General features: G+C 35.5%; 1 long non-coding RNA gene across 1 annotated transcript; it reads left to right on the top strand.

Annotated features, from left to right (window-relative positions):
* Nucleotides 1-23514: 23514 nt before the first annotated feature.
* On the top strand, nt 23515-24972 carry LOC114077125. The gene is made up of 2 exons (XR_003578159.1): nt 23515-23916; nt 24725-24972. It is a non-coding gene; the product is annotated as an uncharacterized LOC114077125 (long non-coding RNA).
* The last annotated feature ends 2483 nt before the right edge of the window (nt 24973-27455 follow it).

Raw genomic sequence — 27455 nt, forward strand, 5'->3', positions numbered from 1 at the left:
CCCAAATCTGCCCAAACAAGGACCCTCCCCACGAGCTGTTAGATGGCTTGTGAAGGCCTTGACATGTTGTGGGAGGGATCGTGAAGGTGACTCGGTCTTTTAGGGGGTCAAGGAGTGGTTGCCTAGCTACTGGTCCATGACCAGGATGGGGACCGCGACTCATGGTAGGGACCACGACTTGTGGTAGGGACCATGACTAGTGGTAGGGACCACGACTTGTGGAGCCCCTCGTGATTATGGGCAATTCACCGATAAATAGGGGTAAAATAGGTCTTTCCAGTTTTAATTAGAATAAAGTTAGGTTGTTTTACCCAAGCCTTGTACACCTATATAAGTAATTTTAATCCTTTAAACACCATGCAAGTCACTATTTCCAAACCCCCAAAAGAAATTCTAAAGTTCTTCTCTCAAATATTTCTCTCTCTAGAACTTGAAAAAAAAAGCAAGAATTTAAGCTAGGATTAAGATCAAGTCTTCAATACTCAAGCATTTGTGGGATTTTTTATCAAGGAATGATGACTTTCCATTCATGGAGCCCCCATAATTTCCCCAATTTAGAAAAAGAATTCTCCAATTCTAGTTAGAGTTTTTTCTATTGTTATGTATTTTGATCCAAATGAGTGTATTATAATTGTTTAGGATGATTTTCTTTGTACCCATGCCTAACCCATGTATAGAAAAATGAAATTGATGTAAGTGGTTTTATGCCATGAAAGAGGAAATTGTAAATTTAGATGTATTCTTCTAGGATTGATGAAATACATTATAAATTGCTTGAGTGCGAAGCATATAGATATGGGTTGATTGAGATTAAAGTATACATCATGAATTATGAAATGTAGGCTTTGAGATTAGAATTGTCTTGAGACTAAGGCATGTATGATGAATGATGATTAGTAATGCTTTTTATAGTAAAGCTTATATGATGAATGCTAATTTGTAGATAGAATTGTCATGGAAGGATTTACTCACATGATTTACACCATGAATGTATGAATACATGAATGTGAAAGATTTTCTTACATTGAATGATTATAGATTTAAAGGCTTGCTCACCTAAAGTGAATCAAAGAATCTATGAACTATGATTAATAAGACTTACCTTGGATTAACATAAAGAGATGCTTCTCCATGATAGCTTGAAGTGGTAATATGAGATCCTTCCAATGGTTAGCTTGAACTAAGCATTGCTATGCATCGTAACTTGACTTGATAAGGTCAAATTATTTCATTGGTAGCTCGGATTGAGAAATAGTACCCTTCCTTGGATAGCTTGGACTTGCATGATAAGGTGTTTTCCATGATATATTGATCTAACATAATGAGGTGTTTTTCCTTGGTAGCATTGAATTGGTAAATAATTATCATTCATGGATAATGACTTAGCTTGGATCAGTAAAGTAATACTCTTCCACGGATAGTAGAAATAGCTAAGGGATTGAATACCCCTCAATCAAAGTAGCATAATTATGATGAAATTGTAAGTATGTTTTAAGATGAAATGTAATTGTTATGATGATATATTAGCTTAGATTGCTGCTTCAGTTTCCTTCCTTGTTACGTATGACTAGAGGTGGATGACCCAAGTATTAACTAAGGATAAGTCAAGGTTACTTAGATTGAGAAGTATTTCTTTTACATTATGATGATTTATGTGTATTGATTATGCTTATGACTTATATTGTCTAACTCTTATGTTTATGACTTATGTCTTATATTGACTAATGCTTATGTTATGTCAATGTTGATCTTTATGCAAGCTATCATATTTAGTACATCTTTGTACTAACGCATACTCTTGCCTACATTTCTTATTAAAATTTAAGGTCCGACGATATCGACTCTCCTCTTCGTGGCTAGGATCATAGTAGAGTGAGATTTGAAGATTGGTAAGTCCTCATAGCATTAAGGATTTGACTATCATATCCTTATGTATTTTATTTCATGTTTTGAACTATTATATGGGTTGTGTCCCAAAATACTCATGTTTTAGATGATCTGAGACAAGTATAATAAACTTTCGCTTCATTTTATAAAGACTTTGATTGTGTTGAAAATATTTCAAATTCTCGCTCATTTCTATTACTTTATGTTATGATATGCTAAGTGGCTTGTATGAGGCCTCTCGGGTTATTGTACGCCATGTTACATCTAAGAGGTTGAGGCCTCTCATGGTATTGTACGTCATGTTACATCTAAGAGGTATATGTGGGTCATTGATACGCTCAAACTTACTTCTCAAATAAGAAGTAAAGCGGTCGTATCAAGTAAAGAACCCAACTAATGAGGTTAGGATCGTTCCCACGAGGAAAATAGTTCAGACTTAACTTTAATCTATATTTACTATTATTTAGTCAATTATTTCCTTAGAAAACAAAGACAATAAAAGGGGGTTTCTATTTCTAAATGAATGAAAATAATTAGCTAAATTAAAGTAGACAACTAACAGATTCAAATGTTGGAGTTTAATCAATTAATAAAAGTAACTAGGATTTAAGTGTTCCCCACAGGTTCCTAACTTGATAATTCTAACTATAACAATTCTTTCCTAGTATCTTGCATGCAAAGTGATAAGTTATGTATCTCTAAATCCTTGGTCCGGCATCTAGAAAATTTCACTCCGTACCTTGGTCCGGCTACGTGTGTTGCTATACTAACTCTTACCTTTACCTCATATTAAGCATTGTATTCGATATTTGACTAAGTTATTACCTCATACCAATCAATACTAGCCTATTAGATAGTATACACTAAATCTATGTTGATAACTCTTTTCCTAATATCTACCTCCTTGGTCCGGCAAGAAGCATTAAGGAGAGTTCTAACGTTGGCCATCCGTTAAAAAGACTTCTAAACGAAAGAATTATCAATACATGCAAGACACTATTCTAGAATTGTTATTTTAGTTAGATTTTACCTTATTATTCGCCCATGGTTCCCACAACCCTAGTTATGGAGTTTAGTTACCCATAGACATAATCATAATATTCATATATATGATATAAGAATTCATGAACTTACTTCAATGAGAAAGAATAAAATCTAGAAATTTACTTGATTAATCGACAAAATCACCAACAATAAACTCCAGAGAAAAGTGTAACAATCCAAAGTCTAATATCCAAAGAAATAATCTACTAACAAAGAATCTAACATAAAAGTGTCTAACCACCAAAACTCTAACTATACGAGAGTCTAACCCCAAAAATGAGGTTTTAAAACTATTTATAAAAAACAAAAACCTAATAAAAGAAGGACTCTAATTGCTGAAAATCTGTCAAAACGCGGCTGGGTCAACAGACCTAGTGACGGACCGTCGCGGTTATGACGGGCCGTCATGGACTTCGTCGTCCCATACTTTGCAAATTCTTCTGATGCTCTCTTCATTACCCTCGACGGCAAGTATGACGGACCGTTCCAAGCACGACAGTCCGTCGAGGGTCTCCGTTTCATAACACTTGAACTTCTTGGAATTTGGGTACTGGACTACTTCTCTGATCATCACGACGAACCAGCAGGACGGACCGTCATAGCTACGACGGTCCGTCATGCACTTTGTAACCCCACATTTGGTCAGACTTCCCCATCTTCCTTCATTAACTTCACTACGATTCCACCTACGGACCGTTACAGGCACGACGGACCGTCACAAGCTTCATAGGTGGTAACTTTTCTGCATTTCTTGCTCAAAAACTTCCACGTTCATCTTTAGACAGATTTCCTGTAAATAAAGGGAAACGTACATAAAAATCAATACAAAAAGGCTTTTGGACATACATTAAACTTAAGGAAAAAGCATTAAAAATATCGTGAAACGACGGTATATCAACACCCTCAACTTAAATTCATTGTTTGTCCTCAAGCGACGCACTATGACTTACCACAAAAATCTTTGTACAATAGTATCCATGTTTTAGCATTCGCAATCATTTGGCTATCAATCCCGGTTAATCTCATCATATTTATGCATGTTATCACTATTAGGCTTGAATTATGTGGAATCAGACCATGACACAGACTCACTACGCACTGATTTCAGTATTGCAACTAGTGTCCTCACCTCAAAACTACATCCTCATTTTTCACACAATGATTTCAGTTTGAGTATAAGTATTACTTTTGAACACTCACTCTCAGAACAAATTCACAACTCATTCATACATATTGCCATAAGCTTGCCCTTATTTCACTGCTTTAAGTTCGCTATACAACTCTTAGGATCACGATATGACTTTCTTAGCTTGTAACATAGGCTCAAGGTCAAGTAGGGTATATTTAGGTATACTTTAGTGACTTTTTTCCCTCCTTGACATATCGGCTAAACATACCACTTTTTGTCATTTTATTTTGCCCAATTTCTCATATTCTTTCACCTTGCTATTTTCCCTTCTTTCTTTATTTGTGTAAGTGATTCTCTTCTTTTCTTGCTTGTATTTATTGTTTTTTTTTAATTTCACTTTTCTTTGAACTGGTTCTTGAGTTACTTTACTTTTGTTCCTTCTCTCTCTTTATTCTTTCAACCCCGCTTTCCAGAGAATTCCTCATAATAGCCACCCTCAACTCATGGCTTTGCCATGAGTCAAAGTACACAATACCCAAAGTTGGGTCAGGGCCATGAAAGGGTTGTTTACTGCATGAGCCACCATCAACTTATGCTTTTGGCATAAGCTGAGGTGCACATGTCCAAGGAGGGACCAGGGCCAACACATTATTCCTAGAAAATATCAGTTGGGGAGAAAAAGAAAGGTCTATTTTAAGCTCAAATCATTTGGATCAAAGAGGGATTAATTTCTTTCAGCTTTTTATTTAGGCTAAAACTATATTGAAGAAGGGCCTATGATCCTTTCCTAGATGTCTATTACAATTTACTTTTAACAGGACTAACCAGGCAAGTTCTAGCTCAGTTCAAATAGTGGACTATTCAAATCTTCCTCACACTCACTTGACATCTCATTACTCTACCAGATTATCAGACACCTAATTCGAATTTTAGACTTAAGGTCATGCAGTGGTGTATCTCTATGTCATGCTTAGAGCCACACATTTATCAATTACTATGACTAGTCATGCATCATTTTCATTTCATCAGGATATCATTTTAGCCATCATGCTTCAGAGTTAAACTATGTGCATAAGATATAGACATGCCGATTCAACAGTAAAAATAATCAGTCTCTTGGGGAAAAAGAACACAGGCAAGAAAACCCCAAAAGAGGATAGTGAATTAGGATACTCAGACTTCACCTTAGCACTCACTTTTCATTTACCCCACCCCCAACAAAAAGACATGCAAGTGTCCCCAATGCATTAAAAATTGAAATATGAGAGTGGTAGGTGAAGAAAACCTGGGGCGCAAAGCGCCAACGCTCAGCAAGCTGGTGGGTCCGGTTCCCCAGAACCCACTACCTCTGTAGTCTGGACACCCTCTGTAGTGTCCTCATCAACAACAATACTATCAGTAGTGCCTCCCGCTATCACCAAATCTCTGGAGCTAGATGTCCCAGCACGTGACTCTACAACCCTGATCCGACGCGCCTCCTCATCAGCAAGCGAGGCTCTCCTTGCAGCCTCCATCTCACGGCGCTCCTTCTTCCGTGCTCTAGCCTCATCCTCCTCTCGACCCTTACGCCTCTTGGCATGCTCTCGAGGGGGAGGTGGTAGAATCTCAGAAGTGGCGAATAAGGTCGCCATCACTGTGTCCTCAGCAGGCTCTGCAGAAGGGGCCTCATACTCAGGCCCCCTAGCCTCTAGGATCATATCAATGTCCGCTCGAAGACTCTCGACCGCAGCCTGAAGGGTCGACACGTCCACCTGAGGGGCTAGCCGGGCTAGCACCCGCAACTCAAAAGCGTCCAAGTGCTGATGAACCTCAGCGATCTTCCGCTCTGTGCGCTGGACCATTTTCCGCTCCAAGCGCTCTTCTGCCTCAGCAATAGACCTCTGCATCCAAGGCTGGATATGATGCATAAGTGTAGCCATCTGTGCCTCTAGTTTTTGGACCCTAGCAAGCGGGACCAGAGCGGGGAAAGGGGCTGAGCGAGAGGAGCTTGGGACAGTGCTACTACCCGGATAGACTCGACCGGGGTAGTTCAGTGGTTTCAGAAGCAGCCTGCGTAGCCACGTAAGAGGCTTAGAACTCTCGGACTAACTCTTCACTATAACGGCCCAAAGAACGCGATGTCCACTCCAGTCGGTGTCTAGTGAAGAGGTTGTGGATCTTTGACATGGTAGGGAGACTTCCCGTAAGGACCCGCCTCTCCAGTGTAAGGGTCCGTGTCATGACTCCTCTATCATTCAGAAACTTTGCGTCTGAATAAACTTGATATTGCCCGTCGACACACCACCCGTTGGGCTGGTCGACAACCGGGGTGAGAGCACGAGTCGGTGAGCTGGGAGTGGAATCAGAACTGTCAGCCTCATCAGACGAGGCAGACTGTGCAGCTGTGGCGGGTACAGGGACTTCAGCAGACCCAGAGGCTTCCTCCGACCATGAAACTCCTAAGGACCCAGACGCTCCTTCTTCATGAGTAGCTGACCCAGAAGGTGTGCCGGTCAGTGTGCGCTCCTCATCAGACTAGGAGACAGTGACTACGCCGGACGCCACCTTTTTGGGCGTAGCTTTGATAGCACGTGCAGCTCGTGATGGAGTGGCAGTGCTTGGGAGCACGTACTCGGGGTCACGCTCATCATCAGAGCCAATGACCAAGCGGGCAGACGGGGCGACAAACTTTGATCGCCCACGTGCATAAACTCGATCATGTTTTGGTGCCATAAGATATAGTACCTGTAAAGAATCAATATTAGTACGAGAAGGAGCAAACAAGACGAGCAAAAATGAAAATAAATAAATATAAGAGCTAGGCTATAATGACTTTTCTGCAGTAACAGTGAAACACGACAGACCAGGTGACGGCTCGTCGTGAGTACGACGGACCGTCATGTCTTACTTCAACTATGTTGATGTGGAGACCCCTGAAGGAAAGTCTCTGACAAGTATGACAGATAAGCAGGACGGACCGTCGTGACAATGATGGTCCGTCGTCGATGTCCGTCGTGGAGACCCTTAGGAGAGGGGTCTTTGACCGACACGACGGTTGTGCAGGACGGACCATCGAGGGTATGACGGTCCGTCGTAGATGTCCGTCAGAGGACACTTAGAAAAAGTGGGAGACCCTTAGGACAAGGGTCTCTAACAACCATGACGGTTGTGCAGGATGGACCGTCGTGGTAACGACGGTCCATCGTAGATGTCCGTCAGAGGACACTTAGAAAAAATATGGAAACCTTCAGGAGAGGGTATCTGACTGACACGACGGTTGTGCAGGATGGACCGTCGAGGGTATGACGGTCAGTCGTAGATGTCCTTCAGAGAACACTTAGAAAAAAAAATAGGAGACCCTTAGAACAAGGGTCTCTAACAACCATGACGGTTGTGCAGGACGGACCGTCGTGGGAACGACGCTCCGTCGCATGTATCCATTAGTGGACCCTTGGAGAAAACGTACAGTGGGATGTTGGAACAGACCCTATGACGGTTTGTCGTGGGTACGAAGGTCCATCATCGGGGTCTCGTTCTGTCATTCAGTGACAGAACTGGGGATGCCACAATCATCCCCTATGACTCACATTGAATACTTAGTGATAACCTATATGTTTCTAACCCAAATACCTAGTAAACTAGCAATGCTAAAGCACCTATTTCTAGAGTTTTAACAAGGCAATTTTGAGGATTCTCAACCTAGGTCAGACAAAATTTGGATTAAAGAATGAACCCATCAATAAGAAATAGGCTAATACTAATTGATAAACAAAGATGCAATGTAAATGGGAAGAAATCAGAGACACATACCTGGGAATTTGAGAAAAACAAGCAAGGAAGGTACTTGGTTAGCAAGAACAGAACCACATCAGCAGACTCCGACTAGTATAGGGTAGATTTTAGGAATTTGGGGAATTGGGGAAGTGATCAGTTGATAGAGAAGAGAGGTAGGGAGTAGGAAGTTGAAAAGGGAGGGAAATGGGAGAAAGAAGGAAGGAAATGGGTGAAATGAAGGGGTGGGGTTTTTAAAGGTTGCCAATTTTTTAAATTACCCCCAACCAGGTCGGGTCGGGTATGCTCATTAATGACGCAATGAGACCCCGATGACGGTCCATCGCAGATGCGACGGTCCGTCATTGGTTCCGTCACGTGTGCCCTAGTTTTGAAAATAATTGAAAGACGTACTTGGCATGACGGATTCATGCGACGGTCCGTCGCGTGCGTGATGGTCCGTCGATGTGTCCGTCAGTGACTGTTGCAGTTTGATTTTCTGCAGAATTTCCTGGTGATGTGCCTGCAAATTTAAAACCCATTAGTAGAAAATGCTACAATTATTAGAAAGAAAACTATAAGTATTGGGTTGCCTCCCAACAAGCGCCTGATTTAACGTCGCGGCACGACTGATGACGCTTGATTACTCAGACTTCATCCAGATGGTATGCCTCGATTCCTTCATTCGCCGAGTCAGCATGCCCAAAATAGGGTTTTATTCGTTGTCCATTTACCTTAAACTGCACACCCTCCTTGGTTTGTAACTCAACTGCTCCATGGGGGAATAGTTGGGTAATCAAGTAAGGGCCAGTCCATTTGGACTTGAGCTTGCCCGAAAACCAACGCAACCTAGAATTGTATAGCACCAAATCTCCAACCATAAACTCTCGTTTTTCAATTTTTAGGTCATGGTGCTTCTTCATCTTTTCTTTGTGGGATATAGCAGATACCGATTAGAGCTCACCACTCTGCCTCATGGACCTACAAACGTTGAAGGTCGCTTTTTCATTGTTCAACCGAAATTTCATCTGCCCCTTTTCCATATCAACTAAGGCTCTACCCGTAGCAAGGAATGACCTCCCAAGAATAATAGGCACTTCAAAATCGACTTCACAATCAAGAATAACAAAATCTGTCGGATATATGAATGACTCCACTTTTACTAGCACATCGTTGAGTATATCCCTATAGGCCTTTTTACTGTTTGATCGGCCATCAGTAGCCGCATCGCAGTGGGCTTTGGATCACCCAAACCCAACTTGTTGTAAATCGAGAAAGGCATGAGATATATGCTTGCCCCCAGATCACATAATACTTTCGCAAAATGTAATAACCCGATTGTACAAGGAATAGTGAACGCACCCGGATCTTCTTTCTTTTGTACCAGAGATCTTGTAGCAATAGCACTACAATGCTGCATTCTATCATCATCTTCAAAAGTGACCGATCTTTTCTTTGTAACCAGATCTTTCATAAACTTGGCATAACCGGGCATTTGTTCTAAAGCTTATACCAAAGGGATATTGATAGAAAGCTGCTTCAACATTGTTATAAAACGCCGATATTTACCATCCTCGGTCTTTTTCACTAATCTTTGAGGAAATGGGGGTGGTGGTCTAGGCATGGGAATTACCTTTATAGGCACTTCAACATCTTTTCCAGTGTTCTACTTCACCACTACCCACTACCACCTTATCATTATCTTTTATCACCTTTTCTTCCTTAGATGGCATAGGTGGGTCAATGGTCTGCTTACCACCCGAGTAGTGATTGTCATACAGTGTCCGTCATTTTTGGATTTTGGATAGTGTTACAAGGAAGAGTGCCCGATTGCCGTGTGTTCACAGTCGCAGATAATTGGGCCATTTGCAACTCAATCTGCTTAATCGATATTGCATGTGTATCGACTTTCTACCCAATACCCGCTAAATCACTCCTTAACTCTTTAATGTGCTCATCATTAGCATCGAACCTCCTTATTATTTTATGGAACATATCCTCAACTCGCGCCATACTATCTCCACCATCCCTAGGAGTAACTTCATGATTTTGAGGAGGGACATAGGGCCCATTCCTATCATTTCTGTTACCATAGTTATCCCTATTGAAGTTGTTGTCGCGGTTGTAGTTTCCATCTCGGACATAATGACCCTCACTGTTATAGTTACCATATATACGACCTTGGTTTCCTTGACCTTGGCGCCAATTATCTTGATTTGAGCCTTGGGCACTCGGTCGGAGACCCCCCATCTGCTTATTTACCGCATAGGAATCCTCCGCATAATAGCATCATTTGGTGGTGGTGATTTAGACAAGTAGTTAACTGCATTTATCTTTTCTGCATCCCCAGTGATATGTTTTAATACCAACTCAAGCTCAGTTCTCATCTGAGCAATCTCTTCACGAATCTCATCTGTGGCTGGGTTGTGAGTGGATTGCACTGCGAAGGTATTTCTCCCAGTATCTGACTTCCTAGTACTCCAAGCTTTATTGTTCCGAGAGATTTTCTCTAACTTTTCAGCAATCTCGGCATAAGGACACTCCCCATAGGAACCACGCGCTATAGTATCCAACACCGCTTTATTATTATCATCCTGTCCCCGATAGAAGTATTCCTTCAGTGACTCATCATCTATACGGTGATTTGGGACGCTTCTAAAAAACGAGGTGAATCTATCCCAAGAACTACTAACTGACTCTCCTGGGAGTGCCACAAAGTTGTTCACTCTATCTTTGTAGTTTAGTTTCTTGGAGACCGGGTAGTAACGTGCTAAGAAAACGTCCCTTAGTTGGTTCCAAGTGAAAATTGACTTATAAGGGAGCTTAGTGAACCAAATAGCAGCCTTTCCCGTCAGTGAGAGAGGAAATACTCTTAGCCCTATTAAATACAAATCCAAATCGGGCCTCCCTACACAGCTTTTACACACTGCCCTTACCTTAGCTATATGGGCATGTGGATCCTCAGAAGGTAGCCCTGAAAACAAACCTCTGGCAGTGAGCATTTGCATCAGGATACTAGTTACCACAAAGGTGTGGCCTGGTGGTAGAGGGGGCAAGACAAGTTGCCCATTGGAGTCTGCTATATTGACATAGCCTCTGTAGTATTCTTGAGGACGTGGAGTGGGATTTTGTCCCCTATGTTGGTTTTCACTCGGAGCATCGGGTAATAATTGACCATGAACATCAACCGGAGCTGGGATATTCTGGTTTGGATCGTAATCATTAATGCCCAAGTTTCGATTCATGTTGCGTAGTTTACGCTCTAATTCGTGATCGTAGGAAAAAAACAAGGGTTCTCTTCCTCTCTGTGTATTCGGCATACAAGGAAGACAGTTCAGCAAGAATTAAAAACAATAAACAAAGTAAAATTAAGAAAATATCGACTAAACTATAGTAATAAGTGTAAGTTAATCTGAAAGCTACTTTCCCTGGCAACGGTGCCAAAATTTTATACGCTAAAACTTACTTCTCAAATAAGAAGTAAAGCGGTCGTATCAAGTAAAGAACCCAACTAATGAGGTTAGGATCGTTCCCACGAGGAAAATAGTTCAGACTTAACTTTAATCTATTATTACTATTATTTAGTCAATTATTTCCTTAGAAAACAAAGACAATAAAAGGGGATTTTTATTTCTAATGAATGAAAATAATTAGCTAAATTAAAGTAGACAACTAACAGATTCAAATGTTGGAGTTTAATCAATTAATAAAAGTAACTAGGGTTTAAGTGTTCCCCACAGGTTCCTAACTTGATAATTCTAACTATAACAATTCTTTCCTAGTATCTTGCATGCAAAGTGATAAGTTATGTATCTCTAAATCCTTGGTCCGGCATCTAGAAAATTTCACTCCGCACCTTGGTCCGGCTACGTGTGTTGCTATACTAACCCTTACCTATACCTCATGTTAAGCATTGTATTCGATATTTGACTAAGTTATTACCTCGTACCAATCAATACTAGCCTATTAGATAGTATACACTAAATCTATGTTGATAACTCTTTTCCTATTATGTACCTCCTTGGTACGGCAAGACTTCTAAATGAAAGAATTATCAATACATGCAAGAAACTGTTCTAGATTGCTATTTTAGTTAGATTTTACCTTATTATTCACCCATGGTTCCCACAACCCTAGTTATGGAGTTTAGTTACCCATAGTTATAATCACAATATTCATATATATGATATAAGAATTCATGCACTTACTTTAATGAGAAAGAATAAAATCCAGAAATTTACTTGATTAATAAAAGAATAAAATCCAGAAATTTACTTGATTAATAGACAAACTCACCAACAATCAACTCCAGAGAAAAGTGTAACAATCCAAAGTCTAATATCAAAAAAAATAATCTACTAACAAAGAATCTAACATAAAAGTGTCTAACCACCAAAAGTCTAACTATACGAGAGTCTAACCCCAAAAACGAGGTTTTTACAACTATTTATAAAAAATAAAAACCTAATAAAAGAAGGACTCTAATTGCTGAAAATCTGTCAAAACGCGGCTGGGTCAACGGACTTAGTGACGGACCGTCGCGATTATGACGGGCCGTCATGGACTCCGTCGTCCCATACTTTGCAAATTCTTCTGCTGCTCTCTTCATTACCCTCGACGGCAGGTATGACGAACCGTTCCAAGCACGACGGTCCGTCGAGGGTCTCCGTTTCATAACACTTGAACTTCTTGGAATTTGGGTACTGGACTACTTCTCTGATCATCACGACCAACCAGCAGGACGGACCGTCATAGCTACGACGGTCCGTCATGCACTTCGTAACCCCACACTTGGTCAGACTTCCCCATCTTCCTTCAGCAGCTTCACTACGATGCAACCTACGGACCGTCACAGCCACGACGGACCGTCACAGGCACGCCGGACCGTCACAAGCTCCGTAGGTGGAAACTTTTCTGAGTTTCTTGCTCAAAAACTTCCGCGTTCATCTTTAGACAGATTTCCTGCAAATAAAGGGAAACTTACATAAAAATCAATACAAAAAGGCTTTTGGACACACACTAAACTTAAGGAAAAAGCATTAAAAATACCGTAAAACCACGGTATATCAGTCGTAACACGAGAAGATGGAGAGGTGTAAGCAACAAGATCATATGACATTATCGATGATCCAACAACTATAAAATGGTTAATAGTAACACCTCATAATTTAAAAAAGGGAATGAAAATCAAAAAGGTTATTGGTACTATCTTACAAGACCAATCTATGGTTTGTAGAAAGTTCGATGGGCCGTAGGAAGTGATTTTATTTTCAAAAATCAAGTTGTAGTAACTTATTCTACAATTGACTAGGACGGTCCGTCCAATGGACTACGGACCGTAGGAACATCCCATAGAAAGGTCCCAGACTTAGCAAAACTTTTATTTGAATAGCTCATACTGGAAGTTGATGCGCTAGAGGCTCGCCAAAGATGAAGCGAGTCGAAGTCATTGTACACTTACTGCACTCCATAAAGGAAAACAAAGAAAACACAAGTATAGATCAGTACTAGGCAACAAGTATATCATCGGCCGACTCAAAATATAAACTAATATGCATAAAATAATAGTATAAAATAAACTATATCACTTAATATGTGGCATTCAACAAACAACATGAATAAGTGACAATAACACTGAAGCAAGTACACAATATCAATAACATAGAGGAGGATTCATGCCTCCACACCACTCTCTTTTGAGAAATGAGTTCTTTGAGATTGAGTACATTAAGTTGTTTTTATATGTTTTTCTTAATGTTACTGTGTCTGAATGTTCCACCAATCCAATAATATTATGTTGGCTCATGGCACTCGATCCAAATATATCATGCTGGCTCTTGACACCTGATCAAAATATATCGTGTCGGCTCATGGCACCCTATCCAACAATATATTAGGTCGACTCATGGCACCCAATCCAAATATATCGTGTCAACTCGTGGCCCCTAATCCAACAATATAGTTAATTTATCATTCTTTATCATCACTTTCCACATCATTAACAATATTTCATCAAACCTTCTTTATTCAAGATATCACTTTGATAGAACAAGTTTAAGATCATGATTCCCCGGTCTTGGAATTTTAGATCAATCATAACAACACATGAATCATCCAAACCACAACAATTAAGTACATAAAAAATTTCATAACGTTGCTCAATGACTACCAATCCCTATTAAAAGTCTCTCTTTAATGTAGAATAAACCATAAACTACCTCAATAGAAGAACTGAAGTCAAGCTAACTGATTCTCCAATGACTTTTCCATCCTCAATGCTTAAGAACCATTCCAATCTATCAAGTGCATAAATTATTAGTAAAAAAGTCTATAAACACCCATATTACTATGTATTCAGCCTAGACTCAACAACCCACCCAAATCTATAATCAAATTCCTACGTTTTGATACCAACTAATGTATCAAGTCTCATCCATGACCCCTATTAACAGGTCAAATCCTATATTTCTTAATTTAAATGTAAGGTTTAAGTCTTAATTCCTCCAAAAAATATTTATAACTTTTATAGTACCAAATCATATAATACACCTAATATTTAATTATCTATCCTAATATATCAATACTTAATTTGTAATGCCATAATAATAAGAGAACAAGACAATTACGAATAATTCATGAAAGGAATTAACTTGCAAATCACAACTAGTAAGAAACTTATATGCAAGACTTGATATCCCCTTTGATATAATTCAATTACCCCATTGTTATCTCCCCCTAACATAATTTTATAATTGTTGACACCCAATTTTGACCGATCTTTAATCATCTTTAGGAATGCTATTTGATTAAATACTTATTCTAAAATATATTTCTGAGTTTAGATTTTAGTAGTTTTTGTATAAAAAATTGTATATTTAAGTGAATTATTTTATAAAATTATTAAAATCTTTTTTTTAAAAAAAAAACTATTAATAAATTTTGATATATTTATTTTATTCAAATGTTTTAAAATTTATATGATTTTCAATTCTACAAAATATTTTAATCTATTTAGTATTTTAATTAAATAGCAATTCCTAAATTTTCCTCAAAATTATTTAAATTGTAGCCCACTTTATTCTAATTCCTTTCAATTCTAGCCTATCCAGTTCAAATTTTATTTCAATTATAGCCACTCTTTCATTTTAATTCTAGTCAATTTTATTGCAAATTTAGCCATTCCATATCCAATCCAATTTGATTTTAAGACTCCATTTTTTAATCTCATCCGTCGATTTAATTAATTAATTCCTAAATCAAATTCTAGCCCCTCATCTCTTCCAAAAATCGATGATCCAGATTTAATCTACCTATTATAACCCAAAAGGACCCTAATCTCTAAAAAAAATAATTCATTCTCTTCTCCCTCCCCTCTCCTTGGCAGCCTCCCCTCTCTTCTCTCCCTCCATTCTTTTCGGCGATCCCTCTTTCCTCATTCCCCGACACCTCTCTCCTCCCGTCTTCTTCTTCCCCTCTCTCTCCCGTCCTTCTCTCCTTCTCCCTCTCTCCACCTCCCCCTTCTTCTTTCTCTCCAAGCCGCCAGCCCCCTTCCCTCCTCTCTTCTCCCTCACGCCTCCTTTCTTCCTCCCCTCTCTTTTTCTTTCTTGTTCGGCGGAGGAGCAGCAGGCGCTGGTCGCCTCTGCTCTCTTTACTTGTGTCAACAGTTTTCGCCAGCGTGAACAGAACCAGCAGCTGCCACTCTAGGACAATCGAAGCAGCAACTGCTGCTCCAGCCAGCAAAGATGGACAACAACAACAACGACCAGCAAGGCCTTCACGTCTCCATCTCCGACAATGTTCGACAACGGATCTCAACAGATCCGTCCAGTAAGTTTTAATTTTAATGTTTTTAAGATTTTTAAATCTTTAGTTATCTTAAGATGAATATTTTTTGAATTTGAGTTTGGTTCGATTTTGCTTCTTTTACTTTGCTTAAATGATGTTCATTAATCCTCTATTGTGTGTGGTGCATTGTTATAAGTGTCATTAAGGAACCATTCACTCTTAAGTCTCTAGTTTCAAATAGAAGCAATCCTATGTTTAGATTGTTGATTTGATCATGTTTGAGTTAAAAAAAACATATCCAAAAGCTTGCTCTTTTTGATGTAATAATCTCTATTATGCATGATTAGGATATTTTCAGTCACCTCTCAATCAATTACATCCGTTAATGAAGTTTGTCAATATCCTATTCAAGGTAGCTTTGTATTCTTATTTGGGGTTAAAATAATATGACTAATTTAGTGGGGACATAACTATGAAATAATGAGCATGAATATCTTACTGTATTTGCATCTTTCTTAGTTAGATATACCCATTTACCTTTTTTTTAAAAAAAAAATTTATTCTCTTTAATTGTTGGTTGAAATGATTCTGATTTAAAAGTGGATAGTTTTCTTACTCATTTGGTAAAAATTGATACAATGATTTAACTCCCTCCGTTTAAGGAACTTAATATTACAAATTGATTCCCCTTTCCTTTCACAATAATTAATTTATTTTCTTGTGACTATTTGTGTATAATCTTCAATTAACTTGTGAACAATTTTTCTAGCTTTCATATTAGGTAATAATAAGTTAATAATTATTTTTTGATTTGACTCCCCTTATGAATAAAGAAAATAATTTTAATTGATCCTTTTTTCCTTATTTAAAAAATTGACAGATCTCTTACTTGTTTTTATATGGTAAAAAAAATAATTTAAAATAAATCTGATTTGGCTCTCATTTATTATTATTTTCCTAACTCTCATTCTTACTAGTTATATTTTGTAATAAAATATTTAATTTTTTGATTTGGATCTCTTAAAATAAAATAAAATTATATTAATCGATTCCTTTTCCTCATCTGGAATTTGACTAATTTCTTACTTGCTTATTTTAGGAAAATAATAATTTTGATTTGACTTCCTTTAAAATAAAGAAAATTGTGATTTAATTGACTCCTGAATTTATTTTATTTTTCTTATAATGCTCCCCTCTTTACTATATAAATAGTCCCCCCTCTCTTTCTCTCATCATTCATTCATACTTTTTTATACAAGCACTCTCACACTCACTCATCATCTCATTGCTCATACACACACATTCATTATCTCAACTCATCATTCACTCATTCTTCAAAATACAAGTGCTACCTTATTCTTAACTCTCTCTCTCTCTCTCATTCTCTCATTGCTCATACTTGATTATTAATAATATTGCTCTACTCTTAAAAATAAGTTAAGATTCTGATAAGCATTCAAGTGCTTTTTGCTACTTTGCTATGTTCAGATTACGCTGTCTATATTATTGATAATTTTTTCGGCATAATTTATTAGTCCTCTTTATTAGTTTAAATTTGATCTTTGCATAATTATAAATATTTGTGTGTTGGAAAACGAAACAACAAGGAAGCATCCAAGTTAGTTTCATTATCCCTTTACGTGTGATAATATAACCATGGTTATTCATTATCTCTTTTTGTGTGTTTTTTACATATATATGAGAGTAATCTATTATTACGAGTATTTTATATTACAATTATTTCTCCATTGTATATGTGTTACATTACCTCTTCTAGCAGATTTTGAACTTAGAGTTCAAGATGATGAAGAGTGGCCTAGAAGAAATTGTGGACTAAGCTTCGTTCATTTTAATGTTATATAAATGTTTATTCGTTCTTTATTTTTGTTTGCAATGTTTGCACAACTCTTTAACTGCACATGTGAAATAAATTTGGGGGATCATCTAAGGGGAGGGGTATTATGTGTTACTTGTCACTTTGTCGCAAAGTCTTATTTGATTAATCAAGGTAGCTCTAAATCAAATAATAATGATAAAAAAATTTCATTGCTTGATTACTTGATTAATCTTGTCTATTTAGTACTTGAAACTAATTTGGTATCAATATTAATTAATTGTCGTTCCGCATATCCTTTAGGTGGTAAACTAATGAATATAATCAACCTCTTGTCATTAATTTGTTTTAAATGTCATTCCTACATCTAGAATTCATGCCTATTGAATTGAACTAAATATTTGCATAAAATGCCCGTAAGTATTCATCAATTTGGTTTGTCATTAGAAGTCATGCCTATAGGATTTAGTTTAGTAAGATTGTTCATTAAAGTCACTCTCTAATAATTTTCAGCATGTTTTAAAACTAGATAATCTGTCAATATTTTCAATTCTATGCAAAAGAACAAATTTCTTCATACATTATTATTTTGTGTTTCTTCCTAAAAATTGTCATACTAATTTGCCTAGAAAAATCTGCAAAAATAATAATTAATATTTTTTCTGCATCATAATTAACCTCTTTTGCATCTAAAATTTGCTACTAATTAATTTCTGCATTGTAATTATTTTTTTTATAAATGATTTTCTGCATTAATAATAAATTTTTCACTTATAAAAAATATTTTTCTACATTAATAATAAATTTATTGCTGTCTTTAAAATAATTCTCTGTCTTAAACGAATAAAGTCTATTGTTCTAAATAATATTTTCTGCCTTAATAATTAAATTTGCTACTATTTAAAATATATATGCATGTGTGATCATTTCTTTGTTACTTGGAATCAAGAAAAAAAATCTTTTATTAATTTACGTTCTCTTTAAATCAGTTGAATACTAAAATTTATATCCATGTCATAATTTTGTCCTCTCATAATTAAATTTTGCTATTATAACTTTGTATGTCACACACCTTAGCATGAAGACTTTTTATAATTATGTGTTGTTTGCAAGCATGTCTAATTAAAATTTAGAGGCCAAATTGAAACCTATCATGCTAAAATGACCGTCTTGTTTGTCTTGTTTATTTGACTTAGTGTCTAGGAGGGTCTTATATTTTATTTTGTCTAAACCCACCCGTTAAGAGTCCAATGCCTTTTGGACATATAGTTGGGACGATTAGGCACCTTTTAGGTACGAAATGCATGCGGTGGTTGGGTAAGGGTAGTTGGCCCTATAGAGATGATGACATCGACTCAGGCTCGAAAAGGCAAACCCTGGTTTTGTCTGTCCCTATACAGAAGCCTATCAGAAAAAATAAAAGAAAAGTCGAGTGCTGATCCTAAAAGTCTCTTAGAGTCTCCCTTCCCTTTTATCCCTTTATTTGTTTGTTTAAATTATATTTATTTGGGGTAGCTTAAAATAAAATAATAAATTTATTTGCTCATTTATTTGTCTTTTTTCTATCCTCTCGCAAATCTCTTTATTAATTGCTTAATCTATATTTTATTGTTATCACTTAGACCTGCATGCTTAAATATATAATTAAAATAATAATAATATGAGCTATTTGTTCAACCTGTTGTTATATCTCATAGTTTCGTATGTTAAATTAAATAAAATTCTCAATTGTTTAATATTTGCTATCACCTAGCTTTCTTAATTAACAAATTAAAATAATAAAATATTCTTAATTGTTTTATATTTTTTATCGCCTAGTTAGCATGTTAAAATTAACTAAATAATAAGTGACCTTATTTTCTACTTGTAACCCCCACATAAATTGCATGAGATACGGTCGGGACCCACATTTGTGGACCTTGAGGGATGCCTATCACCTTCCCCTCGAGGTAATTTGAACCCTTACATGTTTCTCTGGTTTGTTGACCTTAGCTACACTTAGTTAGGTTATATAGGTGCCCTAACACGCCTTAATTCGTTAAGTGGCGACTCTTCAAACTCCAAAATCCCAAAAGAATTGTTAGGTCGTGCACACAACTCGTTTTCGCGAGAAAATGGGGCGCGACAATAATTTCTTGATGATTATTATAATATTTACCTATCAATTGTCCATTACACTTAGTTTCCAAAATCTACAGCGTTAACCAAAACGTTGTAGCAACATATTAATTAAAACTCATTTTCTTTCCAAACTAACATATAACACTAGTTTATACATTATTTTCTATCAAATTTACAAGTTCAAAGGTCTGGGAGCAGTTGTACCTTGTAGAAGTTACATGCCATCCGATTGTGTTGATCTAATCTCTCTATCTTGTTATAATTAAAATAATAATATCCCATTTAATTTATTTCAACAAATGAGGCGAGTGGTATAGGGTATTAAATAAATAAGAAAACTAAGCAACCACCCTATAAAGCCAAAATAATTATAAATATATACCCTATTACTTCTTACACCACTAAATAATTACATTATATAGCACCAACTAATTTCGTTTAGTTGATGCTAAATCAATATTGTATATTGTATTGGTATCATTAAAGCTGATAATTTCACTTAACTGATACTAATTAGTATCATATACTGTACTGGTATCATTAAGGCTTATATATATACATATATATCTATAATTGATATCATTAAGGTTCTTTGTTATGAAATTACTTATAGTATCATTGAATAATAAGTAATTTCTGAACAAGAAACATTAAATATCATAAAATATTTAAATATACTCTTATAATATTATTGACAATGAGTAATTTCTGAACAAGAAATTTTAATGATACCACAATAATATACACACACTCTTATATTATCATTGACTGATGAGTAATTTCTAAACAAGAAACCTTAGTGATACCAATATATATATACTGTAACACCTCTAAAATGAATTAGGTGTAACTAGAGTCTAACACTTGTGTCTTGATGTTTTGAAGTCCTAAAATGAGTTAAAATGAGGTTAGGAGGCAGTGTTTAAGGTTTCGTGAAGTTTGGAGGTCAAACGTCTAAGAACGTCCATGACGTTCGAAAGGTTAGCCTTGAAAGGTCCTTATGTGCCTTAGTGTGTTTCGTTGAGTTTTACGTGTTCGTTTTGAATGAAATTGAGGTGAGAGGTCCAAAACTCGTATACGGACATATTCGGGTTGAAAACTTTTGGGCAAAATTCCCCTAGGACCAACCAAGGGGTCCTTGAGGAGGACCCATCGTGTAAGCCAAAACAGCCTAAGGCAGTCCCACCTACGGACGACAATCGACGCCTAGTAGGATGGTCGACGCCCCGTAGGTGGTGGCGTCGATGGTGACTTAGCCTAGGGAGATAAGCTCCCATTTTTCCAGTCTCTGACCCCATCGACGAACATCCAGGACGGTCCGTTTGTGGACCTACGCCCCGTCGATGAGCAAGCATCGTTTGGGTCTGCAACTTGCGTTAGTTCACTTTAAAGTGTAGGAGTTAATTGGTAAATTCACCCCACGTCCAAATAAATAAAAGGGAGGTTTCCTAAGGTTATTTTGGGTATTATAATAGTTTTATAAGTCTAAAACACTTAGATGAATTTACTTTTCAAAATTAAAATCCAAATTTCCTAAAGAACTCTCTAGAACTCCATTGGAGCCAAAACTCAAGATAGTGCTTGGATTTAAGATTCTTTGGTGATTCTTCATCACTATCTTCATCAAATTCGTGGTATATAATCAATTAAGGTATGGTCTTCATCCTTTAATCTCTTTTCTTCAAGGAGTCAAACTTCAAATTGATTTCTTAAGTCTTTCAAAAGATGAAATTGTCCAATTTTGTAATCTATCCATGGGTTCTTTGCATAAACTATTTTGATTCATTATATATTTATTGAATTGATGTTAGTTTGATGATTTTAACCTGAAAAATCTATGAACCCATGTAATTCATGTAACCCTAGATTTGACTATTTTGTGGGATTGATTATGTCTTAATGCTATTGAATTCTTATGTAGTTCGATTAGAGCTATTGAATTATGAATGAATTATGCTAGAATAATTAGTTGGCTGCCCTAATTATATAAATTCATGTTGTATTATCCTTGATTCATTATGTATTGTAATTATTGGATTGAGTTGATGATCATGACCATTGGTCCTTACCAAGGACCTTTGAGTATTGTGTTGGATGAATTGGCTATGGATTGAAGTTGTGAGGTTGGATCAATGGTATGTTGACCTAACTTTATCTATATTGTGTAGTCTAGTTCTTAGATTATGATGATGTTTGGTATGATCCACTTATGGTGGCGGTGCCTATGTGCTATACTTGTGACTAATATAGCCTTGTCGGCATTACTTTATGATTTGTAGAACAATGTGGCATCATCAGCATTACTTTATGTATTATGGCTTTATCATGTTATAACTTGAATATGTGATTATTATGAATGTCTAGATGACTTATGTGTTTATGTGAAGTCAAAGCATGAGTCCTTCTAGTTGATGATGTGTGTGTCTAGTAGACTATAGTATATTCATTATGTGGATTACTTGATGTTGAAGTATGATGCTTAATAGATTATATGATACTTGTGATACTTAAATTGATCATATTATAGTGGTGAATAGGGTAACCTATAGATGATGTTGGTTACTCCTATGTGCTTCTTGAATGATATGCAATATGTGATATGGTGAAGTATGTGTGTGTTTTGTTTTGGTAGACTTGTGTCTCTTACTTAATACATGTACAATGTGAATATGACTTCTTAACTTAGTATGCGAAAACTTCTTAGTCTTGTATGTGTGATTGATATGTGACCTTGAACATAGTTAAGACTTTATGTGGAACCTTCAACCTAGTTGGAAGGTTATGATATCCTCGAAGTTGAAAGCCATAATGGTGGGGACTTAGGGTTGATTGGCTGGAACGACATGAAATCATCCTTAGGAAAGTCATTGAGTTATCCTCTTGACCATTGTAGGTCGCCTTAGTGGACCCTCTTTGGTAAGGTGTAATGTGATTGGATTGTGAACTAGATATGAAAACTCTTCATGTACTCCTTTATTGAAATACTCTATGGGAACAAAGGCTAGCACCCGTGAGTATGGTTTGGGAAGTAGCTCTATTTAAGGATGAGGCTAGAGTACAACGAATACATTCATATTCCTTAACCATGTGCCTACATGGGATGTGTCCTAGTTCTACCATTGGTAAGTAGAACAACCCTCCTCGGAGTAGGTTTGTGACTCCGGATTCCATGCATAGCTAGTATGGTCTATGTTGGTTATTGCCTATTCTCATCATATGGGATACCTATTAGTGTTTGAATTATTCTATGAAGTTTAGGTGGTGGTATGAGACACTATCTAGACATTGCACGATTAGGATTTGAAGATGTTAGTGAGTGAGTCCCTAGGTCTTCTCCAAGACCATTACTTGAATGTCCTTATATGTTGAATGTCTCTTAATGAACTATTTAAGATAATGACTTAAGTTTGAAAATATGTTAATGATTAAGTGCTTACCTAGAGTAATTTAAGGGTTGCTTAGTCAAGGTATGAAGGGGGCATAGGAATAGTCACTTCATGTCTTACCTAGGGAAGTCTTAAGAATAACACTAGATAGGGAAAGTAAATTAATAAGGCTTAAGTCATCTACAACCCCTTAAAGTCGTTTAGATAATTCATTTAGACACTTGAACTTTGAATTGTACCGATTGAACACCTCTATTGCTTTGAATTTGAACCATTTAAACACTTTCTTGACAATAAGCTAAAAAGATAGTGTGTGAAATACACACGCGATGACATGGCAATTCGGCGAATGAAATAACGACATTTCTTATTTTTTAGTCCAAGAAATTATTTTAAAAAGTATTATAAATTAAATGAAAAAGGATTTAATTTTAAGTTACAAAATAAAAGAAAAAAAAGTACTACCCACCCTGCTATTCCATCGGAGCTCATAACGTAACTCAGATTTTTCTCGACGGTGATACCCACAACACGGCAACCATCCATGTAAATATATTAGTTTTAAAACATATTTGGATCTTCTGCAATAGAGAATTAAAAAAACAGAAGTCTGAAAACTTTATACTGTTTTTGATGGGTTGTTGAGGAATTGACTGCCAATTTCTCCAACACATTATTTTAACGACCTTTTAAATAATCAAAAAAGTTCTAACTTCCTTTGTTGTTCCATTTTTATATAAGAAAGATGAATTTTGGTTCGTTCCAAGATGGTAGTAATGACGATCATGGTGGTGGATTGGTGGCCTGTGGGTGGCAATGATGGTGATGTCAATCTTAATATAAATAAAAAGAGGCAAAACTTAAAAGGAGCAATGTTGGTGATAGAAGAATGGAAGTGTACAGAGGAGAAAAAGAAAGAAAAGAAAGATGAAAGGCCACCGACAACAAATTGTTGTGATGGAGGAACAAATGGAAAAGAGGTTAGGAAGAAGAAAGAGTATTCTTTTAAAAAAAAAAAAAACTAATTGAATACACCTTTCACGCGCCTCTCTGAGGTGAATCACAAATAATGTGCCATGTAGGAGAAAAATGTTTAAGCGGTTTAAATTCAGAAGGGTAGAGGTGTTCAGTAGGTACAAGTCTTAGTGGAGGTGTCTAAATGAATTATGCGGACAACTTTAAGGGGCTGTAGATGACTTAAGCCAAATTGATAAAGTAGGCATGATCTAAACTTAGGTAGTCTTAAGGATTATTTAGGTAATCTTGGAGAGGGGGTATGGACATTCTCTTCTTTCATTACTTAAGTAAGTCTTTTGATAACCTTTAGGAAGAGAATGTCATATATATGTTATTATGTGAAGTGAGAATGATCTTATATTAGGTAGTCTAAAGGATCTCTTAGGTGTGTGTGAAGGAATTGTATGGGCGGTTGCTTCATAACTCACTCAAGTGAGCCTTAGAATCAGCTTTGATAGGAGGATCTCATGTTTATGTGTTTTGTAGGTGTTATCGATGCTATCTTGTGATGTGTGAATTATAGGTAAAGTTACAGTGAAGTCACTGTGCATTCATTGTAAGGTTACTGTAATTTTGGTACAAATTGAGATAATTTGTAATGCTTCCTAATTGTGATGTTTGGTGCTTAAATGTGATTATTATACTTTTGATATGAAGTTTTAATCGAAAAGAGCATGTTTCTCATAAATGTTTGTTTCTCATAATTTTATGCATTATGTCATACTTAGTACATGCATTGTACTAATTCTATATATTTTGTTATATCTAAAGGTGTAGGTGGAAGGTGAGAAGTGTCTTGAAACAAAGCTTGGAAACTAGGATTCTTTCAAGAAAGTTGAAGTATGTCCTCACTTGACTCGAGGACATAACTATCTTTAGACTTTTTTTATTCAAAGTATTGTAATAGACTAAGTATTTCTATATTCGTATTGTATGGACCGTGTCCGAAGTATTAGGATTGACATATGTTGAGACTTAGTATTTTCCTATGATTTTAATATGAAAGATGTTTTAAGACATTTCATGTGATAAGTTTTAATTCCGCACTACTTTTCATACATACATGTATGCAATGAATGATGTCAAAGGGCTTGTACAAGACCTCCGAGAGGTCAAGTACGCCATGTCGCACTCCGAGAGTGTCATATCTTCTAGTGTATGCTCTCAGGGTGTGACATATACACAACGGAATTATCAACCTTGATGATACAAATACAATATATGATACAGATTTAGAATTAGTTAAGCAAATATGATCAGTCTTAATGATACAAATACAATATATGATACTAATTTAATATCAGTTAAACGAAAATTATCAGTCATAATAATATCAAGACAGTGTATGATACTAATTTACTATCAGTTAAACGAAAATTATTATCCTTTAATGTGGGAGTATGAGGTGTAATTATTTATGAAAATGAGTATTTCCAGAATTATTTTGTGTTTGAGTATGAATTTATAATTATTTTAGATTTTATGATTCATTTAGTTTTCCCTAAATAAATTATGGGTTTGATTCATTAACCACCAATTAATATTAATGATTAATATTACCCCATTAATTGTATAATTGTAGTTATAAATAGCCTAAAACACCCATTTAAAATTTATCAGAATAGTCTTTTACGAAATAATAAGCTCTAGTACTCAAAACAAACTGATGGGTCATTACAATTCAATGAACATGAATGCGATGATATGGTTACCAATGAACATGGCGAATAATTGACTAAGAGTAGTAATAATGTTTCGTCTTCTTGGTCATTTAATCTAGAAATGAAACCATGTAGGAAATTTGTTCGTAGAATATGGGAAGATTATATAAAGAAATAGTTTGTTACTACCTCCTCCAGAAAAGTTTGAGTTCTAATTTGTATGACAAAATTGAGAACAAAATAATTTGTTTTTAATGAGTTAAAATTATAACCGAATCAATGACAAGTTTGAAAATGTGATTATGTATTTCTCTTGCATATATTGTTAGTTTGTTTTGCTGATTGTTATCAATTATGTTATAAGGTTATTTTTAACAAAACATATTCATTATAAATAGATATTACAAATTTATGTGTATTTTATATAGTTTTTAGAACTTATGGGTATAAATTATATTTTTTTAAATAGTCAAATATTCTTGGAAAAACTTGAGACCAAACACATGGTGTAATTTCACCAAAAACTTGGGCCAAATAAGATTTTCCATGAATATTTGAAAACTTGGAGTCAAACGCTAGCTAAATCTCTCTTATTGGTTTTAGTTTTGAAAACTTTCTCTATAAGTCAATTGTTACACAAACTATCATAATTATTCTAAAAGTGTTAAAAAGAAAATAAGACATTATTAACATGTAAAACTGCTTTTAAATGGAAGCAAAAATAATTTTTTAGTTGTTTGAAAGAAGCTAAAAATTTCTGCTTTTTAAAAAAAACAAAAGCAGAAAATTATTTTTTTCATAACTAAAATGTCTCTTCCATGTGTGTGCGCGCATATATATATATATATAATAAACATATCTCATATGTTTGGTTAAGTTTTATTTAATAATTTTATTTTTATATAATAAATTTTATATTTTATTTTATGTTTAACCAAGTATTATTTTACGTATTTAGCAAATAAGAAGAAGGTAACAGTATTAGTTTTGTAAGATTAGAAACAAAGAAAAAAATAACAATGAAAGATTTCAACCTTTCAAAAAAATGTATAATATTGATTAAAATTTTGGATATGATGAACTTTTTAGTTTAATAAAAATAAAAATTTAATTTAATTTTTTGTAATAGATGTTTAAACTAGTTTCTTTCTATAAAATAATCTTAATATTAAAAGTATATTTATATTTGCTTTTAATCGTAATTTTACTCTTAGAAACACTTTCGTAAAAAGATTAGCTAAACACAATATGCTTATAAAAAACACTTTTCAAATGAACTTGCAAAACACAAATTTCTTTTTTTGAAAAACACTTTCTTGAAAAGCCATTTTAAGAAAGTGCTTCTAAGAAAGCATTTTTTAACAACAATGTCAAACGAGAAAAACGACTTATTCCTAGAAGCACCTTTTTTAAAGTGGTTTTTCAAAAAAGTGCTTTGGAAAATTAATTATACGTGTTGGGTTAATTCATTTGAAAAATACTTTTTCATAAGCAAATTGCGTTTGATAAATCTTTTAAAGATGTGCTTTTAAGAGTCAAATTATGAAAAGAAAAGGGAAAAAGGTTGAAATATCAAAACTTTGATCGAAATTGTTGTAACAATCTCAAACTTTGGGCAGAACCTATTACCCCCTACAATATTTAATAGTATATTTTAAAGGTATATATGTGCCTACATGAACAAGTTGCAATTTATAATGATACATTATTTATAATGATATATTATTTATTAATATACTTTTAACATTAAGATTGTTTATATAGAGAAACTATTTAAAATATCAATTATAAAAAAGTTGATCAAACTTTATATATCTTTAACAACACTAATAAATACAGGT

The sequence above is a fragment of the Solanum pennellii genome, chromosome 5, assembly GCF_001406875.1.
Source record: "Solanum pennellii chromosome 5, SPENNV200".
NCBI classification, from domain to species: domain Eukaryota; kingdom Viridiplantae; phylum Streptophyta; class Magnoliopsida; order Solanales; family Solanaceae; genus Solanum; species Solanum pennellii.